General features: G+C 43.5%; 1 protein-coding gene across 5 annotated transcripts in view; it reads right to left on the bottom strand.

The window, feature by feature from the left end:
- Positions 1-16,661, bottom strand: part of ABCG2 (ATP binding cassette subfamily G member 2 (JR blood group)) — a 146,431-nt gene that overhangs the window by 66,331 nt on the left and 63,439 nt on the right. The window contains exon 1 of one of the 5 annotated variants that reach the window (XM_024736091.1): positions 5,062-5,102. The exons of 2 other annotated variants lie outside the window; for them this stretch is intronic. The gene's annotated coding sequence lies outside the window, so the exon portion shown is untranslated. Of the gene's footprint in view, positions 1-4,348; positions 4,488-4,616; positions 4,724-5,061; positions 5,103-16,661 lie in introns of those variants that run through there. 2 more of the 5 variants (XM_024736092.1, XM_024736090.1) reach the window with 2 other exon arrangements.

Here is a 16,661-nt window from a genome sequence, read left to right as displayed (position 1 = left end):
AACAGTACTATCAGATTTAAGGTATGACTCAAATTAGGTTTTTAACTACAGTTAGCCCATGGCTTTGTGGTTTCTGAAGTACACGTGTTCTATTTGAGGTAACTATCATATGAGATATCACTGGAAAGACATATAACAGTCTCCCTGTGTCATGAAACAGGAGAAAGGTGGATCAGAAAGATTTCTAAAACAAGGCACATGGCTGGTTTGCAGAGCCCTTCACTGATGGTCAGATAGGAATACTAAACGTCCTCAGTGCACCTGACAGTCTGTAGAACTAATCTGGCACTTTCAACTAACCCATGTGCCACTTGTGGGCTCAAAGATCAGACCTCTCCCATTCAAACTCATATATTCTCTGGCCCCATGAAGAAACTGTGGCCCAGAGAGATGACAAGACTTCATCAAAAGTAGAAAATGAAGAAAGGGCACAGCTGATTAGACCTACGTTAGGTCTGGGCCTCCCTACTCCCACCAGATCACATGCGCTTTTCACGTCCCTGCATGCCTTTAAAATGAGCTGCTCTGTGAACATGGAAGGAAACAGAAACAGATGGCCAGGCTAAGTTTAAAAGAAAAAAGAAAGGAAGGACTGGTGAACTTTAATGAAGTTCAACACAGTCTTTCTGTCCCAGCTATAAATGACCCTGTGAATTCTCAGCCTCCTTCTCTATAAATATGAAACTCCAATATCTCCCTGAAAGGTTTGGTGTGAGCAAAAAAATGAGAATGAATGTAAAAACTTCCTGCAGACTGCAAGCACTCACCACAGTTAACGGCCGCTTTTATTAATTCTGAGGACCTGATAATCTCTTAAGGCATTCCAAACTAATATGGGATGATGGAGGAAAAGGAGTAAAATGAAATACTTTCTTCTCCCTTTCTAAGGATCCTGTTGTCCCTCTAACTTTTCTATCCCTCTTTCCCTTCCCCCAGGGTGGGCTCAGGGTAGGGCTGTGCAGGACAGGAAAAGAAGAGGCAGACCTCCTGTGCAAAGGCATCCGAGGTGTGGGTACCTCTCAGGCAGTCTTTATTACTCTTTCTTTGTGAGACACTCAGCTCAAGTGTCTTCAGAGAGAGATCAGAGGGCCTGCTGCTTTCTAGAGACTTCCATCTTTCTGCCTCTGGGTAAAAACTCAATGCCTGTGAAATGATAGAGAACTACCTAATGCTACCTGGGCCTAAGCACGAATTTCCAGCCAAACCTTGTTCTAAAGAGTAACAGGTCTGGACTCCCCTGGTGGCACAGTGGTTAAGAATCCGCCTGCCAATGCAGAGGACACGGGTTTTGAGCCCTGGTCGCCCATGCACCACAACTACTGAGCCTCCGCCCTAGACCCCTCGAGCCACAACTACTGATCCCACGTGCCTAGAGCCCGTGCTCCGCAACAAGAGGAGCCACCGCGCACCGTAGCCCCGCTCGCCGCAGCTGGAGAAAACCTGCGCGCAGAACTGAGGACCCAACGCAGCCACCAGTAAATAAAATCAAAGAAAAAAAAAAAAACTCTCTAAAAAAAATTAAAAAAATAAAGAGTAACAGGTCTGGCCCCCCCTGGTGGCACAGTGGTTAAGAATCCGCCTGCCAATGCAGAGGACACGGGTTTTGAGCCCTGGTCGCCCATGCACCACAACTACTGAGCCTCCGCCCTAGACCCCTCGAGCCACAACTACTGATCCCACGTGCCTAGAGCCCGTGCTCCGCAACAAGAGGAGCCACCGCGCACCGTAGCCCCGCTCGCCGCAGCTGGAGAAAACCTGCGCGCAGAACTGAGGACCCAACGCAGCCACCAGTAAATAAAATCAAAGAAAAAAAAAAAAAACTCTCTAAAAAAAATTAAAAAAATAAAGAGTAACAGGTCTTTTCAGTTGCAAGCCCAAAGGGACTGAGCTAGTGAGCAGCGTTTTCAACGGGGTTTCTGACCTTGCCAAGATTTCATTCCACCCTTCTTGCCGAAAATAAAACTTCTTCCTTGAAACTGGGATAAGGGCAGCACTTCTGCTTTACCCACACGCACCAACCCCAGTTTAAATGACAGAACACTACTTTCAATGCTGCGATTCTCTGGATGTTTTATTTATTTCTATAAACAAGCTAACTGTGTGGCCCAAAAATTCGATGTCCACTTGCTAACAGTCTCCTAGTGAAGGAGAATACCGGCTTCCAAAAAACAAGAGGGGCGAGGGGGCTGCGGTGAGAAAGGGGAGTGAGTGTTAATGGGTTTTTAGGGGAGAGGATGATGAAAATGTGATGACTGTACACTTTACATAGGTGTGAACTCAATGATATGTTCTCATAAATTAGATCTCATAAAACTGCTGTTGGGAAAATAACACAAAACTATGAGGCCCAATTCAGCTAGACAGTTTCTTGGTTCACATCCTGGAGTGAAGTGGGAACTGATTTTTTAAAGGATAAACTTTAGCTTCCTGTAGACCTATAATATCCTATATCCTATAGAGAGGATGGCCATTCAAGTTCTTTAATTTTCACTAAAAAATCTCAACCCTAACCTATAACCCCAATAAGCAACAGAGAACAAAACTTCCCACTTGATATCAACTGCTGTCAGAAACGCTAGAGAGGGGGCTTCCCTTGTAGAGCAGCGGTTAAGAATCCGCCTGCCAAAGCAGGACGGACATGGGTTCGATCCCTGGTCCGCGAAGATCCCACATGCCGTGGAGCAGCTTAGCCCTCGAGCCACAACTACTGAAGCGCACGTGCCTAGAGCCCGTGCTCTGCAACAAGAGAAGCCACCGCAATGAGAAGCCTGCGCACCGCAGCTAGAGGAAGCCGACACGCAGCGACGGAGACCCAACGCAGCCAAAAATTAATTAATTAAATTTTTAAAAAAGCTAGAGAGAGAAATACAGAGTATCTTAAGACATGAGGTCCATCTATCCCTCTATAAAATCTAGATTTACTCCCAAATAAGCCCAAACTATCAAACTGCAGCATTTGTGACCATAGGGGCTTAGCAACCTACAAGCGTTTCTCATAATACTTACGGCAAGGACAATGACAACTACAGCAAGCAGTCCTAGAAAATGCACTATTGGCATGTACTATGGGATGGGCACCCAGACTCTCCCACCGCCATCCTTCAGTCTCCTCTGCATCCCTCTGTGACACAAGACATTTGCCTCAGAAGCAGATGCCAGGAAAATCTTCTCTAAGGATCTCATATATTTCCTGTCTTTATCCTCACTGAATTGTGTGACTGATCAGTCCCTTTTTATTTTAGCTTCCAAAACGTAACTTTAATTTACTGTCCACATCCATTCTAATGTGCTCCCCCATGGTGACTCTTCTCTTGGTGCATTTTACTTTCCATCTGTAACACTTATGCTTGCCTCAAATGTTCTTGAATGCTTAATAAAAATAATGCAGAAATTGATTTTGGCTGTTCAGTGTATTTTCATACCATTTTGATGCAACAGAATGTCTCCTATGGGAGCTCTTGCTGAATGCCCAGGGTCTGGAACAAAGATGACCATAGTAACATTTGTTACTATGAATCTTTTTTTTTTTCTGAAAGTGTAATGAGCTTTTATATTTCTGCTATTGGGCAAGAAAATAAAATGAGGCAACATTACAGGTATTTTTTTACCTGTTGGCTAGATTTACAATCTAATTTTTTGGTCATATGTTTCTCTGTATTGTTCTAACTTCTCCAGTATTATTTTTAATAAGTATTGAAATAAGCTGGTTAATTTTTTGAAGTTAATCATTAAAAGTCAACTACCCACAGAAAAATTACAAAAGGCAGCTCAATATAACTCTTTGGCAAACCATCCAAAGTTGTGGACACATTTTATGTCCTGGGGAGAAAAAGACATAGAATATATTGGCTAATCCCTTTAAAAGCACCAATATTAACACATTTCTCTCCTATTTCCATACTCAATAAGTTTTAATCCACCCAGTGTCAACTCTAGCTTCATACCTTCGGGGAAAGGCAAGAGTTTTACCAACCGGCTAACACACACTACCAGACATGGAATCGGTTGCACCAAGACACTGTTTTCTGGTTTAAAAAAAAAAAAAAAAAAAGAGTCTATATTTTCAGTCTGTTTCATACTTACTTTCAAATGAAACTGGCTGGGAGGGACTAATTAAAACCTAGTCATCTCAGTTGTACAGTTTTCTATTCTCTACCAACTGTATACACGCAACAGCCATGGCACACACATCCCAGACGGCTTTCACAGTTTACTCGCTCAGTTAAACAGTGGTTCAGTTTAATTTAACCAAGGGCTTCAGTCTGCGGTGCCGTGATGCTCAGAGGCAGAGCACTAACACTCGTTTACATAAACGCTAAGCTGAGTCAGCTGGACCTTCCAAACATACCCGACCGAAGCAGCTCCCACTCAACAAGGAGAGCAAGCGCCCGCACTACGCGCCCCTTTCCAGGCGGCCTCCTTCCAGCGTCCGCCCAGTCTGGCTCCCTCTTGCGCCTGGCGCGCGCGCTCGGGACCCGGCGCGTAGCGGCACAGGACCCAGGACCCAGGAGCCAGGCCGCGCCCGCCCGAGGGGCGACGTTCTCCCACCGACGCCCACGCCCCGGCGGGCAGCCCAGCCGCCGCGCCCGCGCGCTCCCCGCGAGCCCCGCACTCACCGGCGCCGCGGGCCGGCCTGGGAAGGCGCTGGCCCCGGATGACTGTCACTGTCGAGGGGAAGCGGGCGGCGAGCGGAAAGAGCGCAGGGCGGGGCCCCTCTCTCGCACCACAGCTCCCTCGGGGTCGGTGCCCGAAGGCCGGCGGGAGGCGTGGCGCCGCCTGCCTAGCCGCTGATAAGGGCCCGGTGCTCAGGTGGAACGCGGGCGAGGGCTGTGTGAGCGCATCCAGCCTGGCGCTGGACCACACCGTCACCTGCCCGCGGGGACCGGCTGACGGAGATGACTATCCTGGAGCCCGCAGGGACAAAGCCACAGCTCCTGTCCTCCGGGGCTCGCACGAAACGGACTGGGGCGATTGGCCCTGGAAGCCCCAGGACGCTACCAGGGCCCATCAATACCTGGCCTGCCCTGGAAGCCCCAGGACGCTACCCGGGCCGATCAATACCTGGTCTGACCCGGATGGATTTGGCCACTGCCGGTGTCCCACGCTCCTAAGCACCAGGGGAAGCGGACACCGAGTTTTGTTTCTTGGATTTTTTTTTTTTTTTTCTGTCTCACACGTTGTCCACCCCCAGAGCAAGTAGGCGGTCTCTAATGAATGAGCTTCTGAGAAATCAGGTGCGCGCGCCCCAGGGCCAATAAAATCAGGAACTGAATCTAGGGGTGGAGGAGACAAAACTTGCTGAATGAAAATAGTACTATGAACAGTTTAAATGTGCCCCTCACACTCCTGTCATAAATACCAGTACTTCTGTTCAATACACTGATGGTGTAGAAACGCTGGAAAGTGTGCGGATTCGGGGAGAGAGTTCCTAACCTCATCCCAATACGTTCTTAAGCTGATCACTGCCATCCAATTGTTTGAGAAATTCAGATTAAAGCCAGCATTTCATAAATGTATGGCATTATAAAGAGTCATTTTAACTTATAAATTAGCATTTTACTTCGGGCTACTTATTTTCAAATGCCCTGTCTTCTCATTTTGTGTTTGGGTATTTTAGGTAACAATATTAGGGAGGGGGGAACCTGAAGATGATGGTCCTAATTTTACATATGAGTCACCTGGTCCAAAGGAGGCCATTTTACACAAGGTCAAAAGTTAGGCTAAATGGGTGAGTCAGTTTCTCAGACCATTGCCCTCTGTTCTCCCTGCTCTCCACCTCACAACCTCTCTGAATAGAGTAACTGCCCAGTATTCATAGAGCCTGGTTATTCTTTTTTTTTTTTTTCCTCCCTGCCGCACTGTGCGGCATGCGGGATGCAACCCCTAATCCCTGCAGTGGGACTGCAGAGTCTGGACCGTCAGGGAAGTCCCTGAATGTGTTCCTAATCTGGCACTTTTTCTTTTCCATTTAACTAAATTTTTTCTCTCTTATTACGTATCAAGTAAGAAAATGAAAATCCCCTGTAACCCATCAGCCACATACCATCTGCTTTTAGTCTTTTTCTCTGCATACATTTTTTTTTGAAAAAACAAAATTGGGTTTATATACAAAGAACAGGGATGAACGTCATCATCTCTGGAGTCAGATAGCCTGTGTCTGAATCCTGGCTTTCCCAAACCCTGGAGACTTGAACTAGTTACTTAGTCTTGAAGTGGTTATTGGTAATCGGGGGAAAGGATCTCTCAGGGTAGTTACAAAGGTTAAATGGGACAATGTGTGCAAAGTCAAAGTCATTAGATAACACTCAATAGCAGTAGCTGTTATTATTTTGTCAAACTGTTATATTGCAAACATGGTTCCCTGCGGGCACGCGGTATTCAGTTCTCTTGTTACGTACCATAATTAATTTAACCAATCTTCCTATTATTCACAAAACATCTCTGCAGCTGTGTCATGGCACACTCAGGTAAATTCGAGACAGGGAATCGCTGAGGCAAAAGCTATGCTCATTTGAAAAATTTTAAGACATACAGCTAAATTTCCCACAAAAAGTTTGTGCCAAATTCAGTCTCCTAACAATTTAAAGATTGCTTGTTGCCCTAAATTCTCACAAATACTAGACAGAATAATAATTTTTTTTAATTTGATAGGTAACAAATGGCATATCAGTGTTTTAATTTATATTACGTTGACTTAGAATAAGCTTTTTTAATGTTTAATGATCGTTTGTGGTTTGTTTGTAAATTTTCAATGTAAAGTTTCCCCCCATTTCTTTCTTTCTTTTTTCTTTTTTTTTAAATTTATTTATTTATTTATTTTTTGGCTGTGTTGGGTCTTCGTTTCTGTGCGAGGGCTTTCACTAGTTGCAGCGAACGGGGGCCACTCTTCATTGCAATGCGTAGGCCTTTCTTGTTGCGGAGCACAGGCTCCAGACACGCAGGCTCAGTGGTTGTGGCTCACGGGCCCAGTTGCTCCGTGGCATGTGGGATCTTCCCAGACCAGGGCTCAAACCCGTGTCCCCTGCATTGACAGGCAAATTCTCAACCACTGCGCCACCAGGGAAGCCCCCCATTTCTTTCTATTAATTTCTTAGATGGCATAATAATAAACAGAAAGAGCCTGGATCTCTGATATCACTGACCTGCTGGACCATCTCCAAGCTGGTTGAAGTCACTGTCACGTTTTATGTGCCCTGCAGTCAAGCCACAGAATTATCAAAGTTAGGATTTCTTTACAGTCCCAACTGGAAAGCTTTGGGGCCGTCTGGCGTCCACACCCTTGACGCACACATTGGAGATCTTAAATGGGCGCCGGAAGGCCTGAGGTGTCACCATGTGTTTTTGTAGGTAGTGCACATGGACATAACTAGATGATTCAAGAAAGATGCCTTCAGGTAAAGGGAGCCGATAGTCTCATTCATGAAGTCATTTGAGTCTCCCTTTTGAAAACTCCAAAAATAACTGGGAGACTTGTCGGGGAGAGGGGAAGCATAGTACTTTCCAATCGTCACACCAGTGAGGGGTGTTTGCTTGTATGGTTCTAACAGGGGTATCACTGCTTGACGGAATGTCAGCAACAGACCGTTACAAATTTGTTTAACGTTGATAAAGGATATGATTTATATGTTATATAGCATGGCAACCAAAGCAAAATCAAAAAGTCTTCTCATTAAAGGAACAAACTTCCTGGGCCTAGAACTCCATCAATCAGGCACTCTACAACCAAAGCTCTTATATGGACCTATGAGAAGCTCTCTTCATCCTTCTCATAGGATTCTTAATATCCTCCAAAGCTCTCCGAGCCACCCTGAGCTCTCAGTCTATCTGCCTGCCTGGCCACCAAGTGCAAGGAGCTGGTAAGGAACCAGTCCATTCCTCAGTGCTTACTCCAAGTGGTGAACTCAGGGTCAATTCCCCCTTAGCAAGTCCAGGTTTCAGGCAGGGCTTATTATGGGCCTGGGGGCATTTGGGCTACGTATATAATGTTTGTACTGGATCCCAGTATATTTATTTTCATTACTACTTAAGTTGAAGCAAATAAAAAAAACGGTGCAAGAGGCCGTATGCACCATGACCCCCCATGGCTCTGCTTACAGCTACCAGGGGCCTTTGATTCACTCCGTGAGAGACTGTTCAGTCTGTAGTTGCTTGAGCACTGACGAGTAAGGGATAAAACAGGAACAGGGTATAGACAACTCTTCCCAAAGGTCTCACTATAAAAGGAAGGTGAGAGAAAGGAGTATACCTAAAGACTATCTTGGGGTTCAGAGAAAATATTTATTGTTTGGTTTAAATTACAGGCCAGAATATGTGTCCATGCCAAGAGGACAAGCCATAAAGAAGAAAAGGTGGTTAACTGCTACAATCAGGTACCTTAGAAAGCAGAGTGGAATTAGAATTCAGACGAATTAGTGTTAGAAAAGCCAAAAATATATATCTTTTTTTTTTTTTTTTTTGCGGTACGCGGGCCTCTCACTGCTGTGGCCTCTCCCGTTGCGGAGCACAGGCTCCAGACGCGCAGGCTCAGCGGCCATGGCTTACGGGCCCAGCTGCTCCGCGGCATGTGGGATCTTCCCGGACTGGGGCACGAACCCGTCTCCCCTGCATCGGCAGGCGGACTCTCAACCACTGCGCCACCAGGGAAGCCCTATATCTTTTTTAAATTGTGGCAAAGGGGAAGGGAGTCAGGGGGCGTCCTCATAATAAATGTTTTAAGAAGGGAAAAGAGAGAAGATTGAAAGAAATGTATGGCCTACAACTCCACCTCCTTTCTGAAGTTGGGGGATCTGCTGAGAGTATGGGCGCGAATGAGAAGATCAGGGATCTGAAAAAATGATGAATACTGGAGTAGGCCTGTATTCATTTCCTGTGGCGGCAGTAACAAACTACCACAAAACTGGTGGCTTTAAAGCAACGAAAACGTATTACCTGGCACTTCTGTAGATCAGAAGTCCAACGTGGGCTTCACTGGGCTAAAACCAAAGCTGCTAGCAGTTCTGGGTTCCTTTCTGGAAACTCTTCCAGGTTTCAGAGGCTTCCTGAGTTCCTGGGCTATGGCCCCCTCCTCTAGCCAACAACACAGCATCTCTCAGACCCTGCTTCTGTCATCACATCTCTTTCCCTGACTCTCATCTTCTACCTCCCCGTTCTACCTTTAAGGACCCTTATAATGACATTAGACCGACCAGATAAACCAGGGTAATCTCCTTATTTTAAAGTCATCTGATTCGGTAACTTAGCACATTCACATTCTGGGTATTAGGACATGGACATCTTTGGCAGGTCATTATTCTCCTTACCACACGGCCCTAAGGAAACCAAGAAGATACACATGTAGGGACCCACAGAGCTCCTATGAGGACTATTTAAACTGAAGCCATATGAGATATAGCTGTTGCAGAAAGAAGCTTTTTTTTTTTCGTTTTTTGAAGCTTCCCTTATCTGACTAAAAGCAGGGCCTTCAGAGAGTGAAGCTGCTATAAATCCTCTCAGAGGGGCTTCAGTGCCTGGCAGAAGACCAACCACGCACACCTGGATAAGAAATTGCATAAACCAACATCACAAACTGTCCTACTTCTCTCTTTCCCTAAAAGCCCACTTGTCTTTCCTAAAAGTCCTTTGTTTTCCCATAGAATCCCTTTCTCTCCACCCTCCTTTCCCCTGGTAAGCTGGTCTGTAAGCCCCAGAACCTGATCTTTTCTCCTTTAATCGGTTTGTGGTCAATTAACTTTCATTCCTCCCCCAGCCCCACTAGACCTATTGGCAGAGGAAAAGTTTTTCTTCCAAGGGACCCAGAGAGAGACTACAGAGCAACACCAAGGACCCCTAAGACTGGACTCTATAAAAGTGGTGCTATCAAAGCCACAAATGGGCATGGCTTTCCCAATCACAAAGAAGTAAAGATAGAGCGGGTTAGAAGGTTGAATTAATTCAAGGATGTGTTTTTGCTGGGTGGGTAAGGCAACAGAAAAATGGAGCATGGGTTTGAGCGGGTGAAGTGGTTCATCATGGGAAAGTGAATCCAGGAGGAGACAGGTAGAAAGGGAGCCTATAGCGGGGTCACTTGCAGGCTGAAGAGCTGAAACTGAACGGTGAAGTCACTGAATAGGAAGCTGGCATATAATACTGGCACTCCAGGATTTGACAAGGTCCCATGGTTTCAACGTGACAGTAAAATTCTGGAAATGGAAGGAAGGTATATTTATCTTCTAGGTATAGAAGGTATATATTTATCTTCTTCCTGCCATCAGTTTAGCATCTTAAAACAATACTCATTAATTATTTCAAAATTCTGGAGGTCAGGAATCTAGGTGGGCTAGGCTTGGCTCTGCTTAGGGTATCATGGGGCCAAATCGAAGCATGAGCCACCGGGCTCTTATCTGAAGAATCTACTTCCAAGGACAGGCTGTTGGCAGAATCCAACTCCTTGCAGTTTTAGGACTGAGGTCCTCGTTTCCTTGCTATCAGTCAACCAGCTGCTTCAGGCTGCCCACATTCCTTCTCATGTGACTCCCCTCCAACTTCAAAGCAGGCTCTCAAACTTCTAATCTCTTGGATTTCGCCTTCCTCCTTTTGAAGGGCTTGTGTGATTACATCAGGCCCATCTAGATAATCTCACTATAATCTAGATATTTTGGGGTGAACTCATTTGGACTTCAATCACAACTTCACATTTACTCAGAGCAGTACCCAGATTAATGTTTGGTTACATACCAGTGGAATCTTGGACCCTGGGGGAGAAGGGGATCTTTAGAATTCTGCCTACACTGAAGATTAAGTTGAGAAGATCAAATAGCACAGAAGCTAGGGTGATGGGTTGGTCATCTAAATAAACACAGACTCTGCCAAAGTAGTGACATCTTGGAAAGAAGAGAAATACCAAAACCGGTTGTCAATGTTTTTAAAGGTACGGAGAAGAGAAGAGAAGAGAAGAGAAGAGAAAAGAGAAGAGAAGGTGGCATTAATACAGAGAGAGACAACATAAGGTGGGGCGGGGGGCGGGCAGCAGGGGATGATGGAGGTGTTGAGGCCAGATGTGCAGCTGGACCACCTTGATTCATATAATTTTCTTTATATAGCAGACAAGAGACCAAATAACTCATTTGTTTGTAAAGTTCACAGAGGTAGTCAAGCCCTAAAAAAATGAGCATAGCAGAGGAAAAAATGTATATAATTAGGTAGGTACAGATAATTAACCTGCAGAGTTACAAAGTGGGACAGAGGTTGTAACATTTGTCCCTGCAAAACAGACTGAAAGTTTAGATGTTGAGAGTCCACCAAAGTAAATTTCACATGTCTATAAAGTCTTTAGTTGAAGTAAACTTTTTAATGGAAGTATAACACACATATAGGAAAAGTACAGAAAATCTAAGTAAACAGCCTGACGTGTATTTACAAAGTAAACACACTTGTATATCTGTTACTCAGATCAAATATATATATATATACACATACATATTTGTGTATGTTATATGTCAATTATATTTCAATAAAAATAAGCAAACAAGCCAAAAAAAGAAACCAAAATAGACAAAATTCATGTACAGTGATAAAAGTAAGATGAGTAGTTACCTTTGAAAGGGGCAATGACCAGGGTGGACCATAAGGGAGACTCCTGAGATACTGATAATAAACAAACAAACAAAAATATATATATGGGGGTCTGGGTGGCAGATATACAGGTATGTTCACTTTGTAAATATACATCAAATTGTTTACTTAGATTTTCTTTACTTTTTCTGTATTATGTTATACTGCAATTTAAAAGTTTACTTAAACATAGGACTTTATGGATATGTGTTATGTGTAAAAAAAAGATGGGGAGATGCTAGATTAAAACAAGTTGATTAAGTAGGTTTCATCATTGCAGAACATGCATACAACATTTGTTCATGGAAACTCTCCAACAAAGAGCAGTTCAAAGGCTCCATTCTCGGTAACGTACTAATAGAAATGGGAGAGTATCTTCTGGGGCCAAATTATGGAAGGCTTGAATGCCAAACCAAGGACTGTAGACTTACCTTGAGAGTGAGAAAACACTGAAAGTTTAGTGTAGAGGGATGCCATTGTCAAAGTGGTGTTTTAGGAAGATTAATCTGTTCATGTATAGAATGGTTGGGGGAATGTGGGAAGGCAGTGATCAGTCTGGAAATGAAAAAAATACTGAACTAGAGCAATGGTGGAAAAAATTTGTGAGGAAAGAGACACAAAAGAAACATCATAAAGTAAGAATTTACAGTTCCTGGTAATGGATAAAACATTGAAAGTGAGAGACTAAAGAAGCCGGAGCTGACTTTAAGATCTCAAACCTGAGAAGCTGAATACCTTGTGGATCGTTAATGGGAATTACTAAGATCGAAAGCGTGTCTTCCACCTAAGTGTATTTCCTCAGTGTTGCCTTTCTCAGGGCCTTGAACAGACACATACTTGATATTTATTGACTGAAAAATAAAAGTGAGTTTATCTTACGTAATGCAGGGGTTTATCTACCCTTACCTGAATGTTGTAAAAATGGAAGAGGGTTTCATTGAGACTGACCTTTATCATTTGATACATTACTGACTGCTATAAACATTTTATTGCCTGTAGAGATAAGAGTTCATTCGTGGGAGCCTGGGAGCAACTGAAGTTAAAGTGTAATGAGCATTAAATGACACACGATTCATTATATAATGCCTTAGACTTTTTTCACTGCTGGCTGTCATGCCATCTATTATAATAGTTAATATCAACAGAGCCAAAACCTTACAGCCTCACCCGGAACGACGTCTTAGTCTTCTCTATGTCATCACCCATATTAGACCAAGAAACATACATTCATCATTCTCTGCGTAACAAAGCCAACAGCCAATCTAGATGTACCCAAGGTTCATGTCACCGCTACAATTTTTGCTATTTGACCCTTGGGTGCCTCACTTTCTTACCTCAAATTAAGGGTGATAATACCTATGTCACTGGGTTGAATAAAAATAAAAATAAAATAATGTATATTTGGAAAACATAAGGTAACCTCGCTTTTTACCCAATACCAATAATAACAGCTAATGTTTACTGAGTACTTGCTGCTTGCCAGACAGTGTTCTAAGTGCCTTTAGGTTTGGTGCAGTTTTTTTTTTAAACCTCATCTCGTCTTCACCACGATGTCCTTAGCGGGTTCTACTAAAATCTCTGTCTTGCAGATGATGAAACTGAAGCATAGTGAGGTTACACAACTTGCCCTAGGTCAGACAGTAAATGACTTATGCTCATTATTGCAGATATAAGAAATAAGGACACTATTATTTCCTGTAAAAACTGCTCAAAAATTTCTTTGAAGAGAGAATGTAGAATAAATTCATTCACCCTTCAAAATCCCCCTCAGTCACAATGGATCAAAGTAAAAGAAGAAAAACAAAAAAGTCCAGTCGGTTGCAAAACCAAGATGAGTATCTCCATGAAAGGAACCCAGAATGTTAATTACCAAGCTTGTGGGTTGAAGGCCTTGAGTCTAGAAGCAGGTAATGGTGGTAAGGAGTTTGGCTGAATAAAGGGAACTCCAAGGACACAAAGCAGGGGACTGGAGCCAGGCTCTCTGCTTGAAGCCTAGACCAGTGATGGGTCTGCCCACTTATAAAAGGGTGGAGGTTCGTGGGACAAAGCACCGCCCAACTCTGCCTGGGGCTGTGTGCTGTGGATGGGAATGTTAAGACAGAGACAAAGCACCTTCGGGGTGAAGCTCCCAAAGCCCATCGTGCCTCCTCGTGCCTCCCTAAAGGGGGGCAGTGGACACCGAGAACCCCTGGAGTAGATCTCTGACTGTGAAGTGCCTGGTCTCCCCTGTTGCCTCTGGGAAGGTCTCTAACACGGCTCGTAACCTGGGACGCCTCCACGGCCCTCTGCTCAGTGACACAGCTTCCCCAATCAGATTGTTTCTCAACAAAAATATGAGATTCGAGATTCCCTGGTGGCGCAGTGGTTGAGATAACGCCTGCCGATGCAGGAGACACGGGTTCGTGCCCCGGTCCGGGAGGATCCCACATGCCGCGCAGCGCCTGGGCCCCTGAGCCATGGCCACTGGGCCTGTGCGTCCGGAGCCTGTGCTCCGCAACGGGAGAGGCCACAACAGTGAGAGGCCCGCGTACCGCAAAAAAAAGAAAAAAAAAAAAAAGTGAGATTCAAGCTACAATCCTAGCCTTGCCCCACCTCAGTAATTTGTAAGACTGATAATGAAAAAAATTATGTTGATCCTTAAAAAAAAAAAAAGTGCTTTTAAGTTCCGGCTAGGGATGTAGCCAGTGGGCTGCTCCATTTGTAGGAAACAGGAAGACACAGATGCAGTCTGTTGGGCCTTCTTCCTGCTCCTCTGCGGCTCTTAATCCCCCTTACGATGTCCACATCTTACCTCCCTGTGGCTATACTTTGGATAATTTCCTCAGATATATCTTCCTGGTCACTAATACTCTATACAGTTAAATATTTATTTATTTATTTTATTTTTGGCTGCGTTGGTTTTTCGTTTCTGTGCGAGGGCTTTCTCTAGTTGCGGCGAGCGGGGGCCACTCTTCATCGCGGTGTGTGGGGCCTCTCACTATCGCGTATACATTTCTATTAATCTTTCGTTTAACTTTCTATCCATTTGAATTCTTAATTTTAGTAAGTTTCTTTTTTTTTAATTTCTAAAAGTAATATTTTGTTCTTCTTCAAATTGGCCTAATTATTAGTCTCCTATTCTCTCGCTCATGTTTTCAATGCCCTTTTTAAATCTGAAAACATTTCAAGCAGACTTATTTTTAAATTTTAATTCTGATAATTAATTATAAAAGCTGACCTCTCTGTGGTTCTAGTTCTGTTATCTGTGGCTTGCTGGATTTCTGTTTTATAATATTTTATTGTGAGTTTTTTGTTAACTGTCTCTAGGAAATTCCTTGAGGCCTGGTTGAGGGTATGCTCATCTGGGAAAGTCTGTTTTTGCTTCTCTTAGACACCTGGGGATATTACCTACCCTGATATTCTTTAAATTATAGGCTTGTGTTTTGGGATCATACAAAGAAGGTGGACTGGGTCCCAAACTACCTGAGGTCTGGCCAGTGGCTACAAGTTCTCAAAGGACGTGCTTTTTTTTTTTTTTTTTAACTTTCATTCCTAGCCCAGCCCAAGATAGAAATATGTTCTTGTGGTTCACCTTTGCAGGGTGGGTTTCCATTTTAGTTCGCCCTTTCTGAGGGTGCACCTCTCCTGGGCCCAGGCATTATGCTTCTATTTTATGTGAATTCAGGCTTTGTCCCTGTCCCCTCTGAGCAATGCAGTTCAGAGTCTCAATAAAAACGACTGTAGGCCTCAGGGTATCCAAGGCTCTAAAATTTAGTTTACTCCATTCTGATCTTAGTGGACTCATCTAATCATTTAAGAGTGGTTTTAAATTTTACCAAGCATTTTTAGATATCATGTAGCTGGGTAGTTTCAGGGTCTCTAACTGCAATATCACTGAAAATAGAAGTCCTCAAATGTATCTGTCATCTTCTTCACTTTTTCTTCCTACTATGGAAATTTCCAAGCATTTCACAAGTAGAGAGAACAGTATGATGAACGCCTATGTGCTGATCTCAGCTAGTAGCCTGTCTTTGTTTCATTGATACTTCTCTTTTCTCCCTCTCCCACAGATTATTTTGAGACAAATTTCAGAGGCCAAATAATTTTATTCATAAATATTTTCATATGTATTTCATACATATTTTCATATGTCCAAAGATATGGACTCTATCTTAGTAATTTTCATATTTGTCTCATATATCATCTTTCACCAACTCTTTTTTTTTTAATATTTATTTATTTGGCTGCACTGAGTCTTAGTTGCGGCACGTGGGATCTTTGTTGCAGAGCGCCGGCTCCTCTCTAGTTGTGGTGTGAGGGCTCAGTAGTTGTGGCGCACAGGCTTAGCTTTCCCACGGCATGTGGGATCTTAGTTCCCCAACCAGGGATCAAACCCGCGTCTCTGCATTGGAAGGCAGATTCTTAACCACTGGACCACCAGGGAAGTCCCTCACCAACTCTTTTAATTTAAGCTATTTACTTCCTTTTTATAGGCAGATTATAAATATAATAATTAAATCAAAGAGTAGCCTACACCGTTTAAAGTAAATTTAATTTTAAATGTCACACTTTCCCTAATAATGAAATGTACTTATCTTATGCCTAATTTCCTTGGAGTCATAGCATTTCTCCATGTGCCTTATCCACCATGCCAAGTGATGACAAATATCCTTGACCATTAAAGAAGTCAGAGCAGAGAGCATCCATGAACTCTAGATGGAAAAAAAAACCAACTAACAACAAGACCCAGCTAATTAACAGAGAGATAAAAATAAAGAACTCTGGAAAAAAATAAGTAAAAAGATTGGTAATATGCATTAAAATACATTTATATAGAAAATAATACTTCTCACCATGGAAATTATGTTTATACACATAATATAACTATTATAAACATAAAAACTTACAAATCTTAAAAGCTAAGGGGGAGGTGAAAGGAGGTGGAAAGAAACATGAGTCATTCTCATCTTTCAAAGCAGGAAACCAACTGATACCTTTTTTTGGCTGCACTGGGTCTTCGTTGCTGTGTGCAGGCTTTCTCTAGTTGCGGCGAGCACGGGCTACTCTTCTTGTTGCGGTGTGTGGGCTTCTCA

Source organism: Neophocaena asiaeorientalis, unplaced genomic scaffold (assembly GCF_003031525.2).
Source record: "Neophocaena asiaeorientalis asiaeorientalis breed wild unplaced genomic scaffold, Neophocaena_asiaeorientalis_V1.1 scaffold7, whole genome shotgun sequence".
Lineage (NCBI taxonomy): Eukaryota > Metazoa > Chordata > Mammalia > Artiodactyla > Phocoenidae > Neophocaena > Neophocaena asiaeorientalis.
The sequence above is the reverse complement of the archived record's forward strand: the minus strand, read 5'-3'. Positions and strand labels throughout refer to the sequence as shown.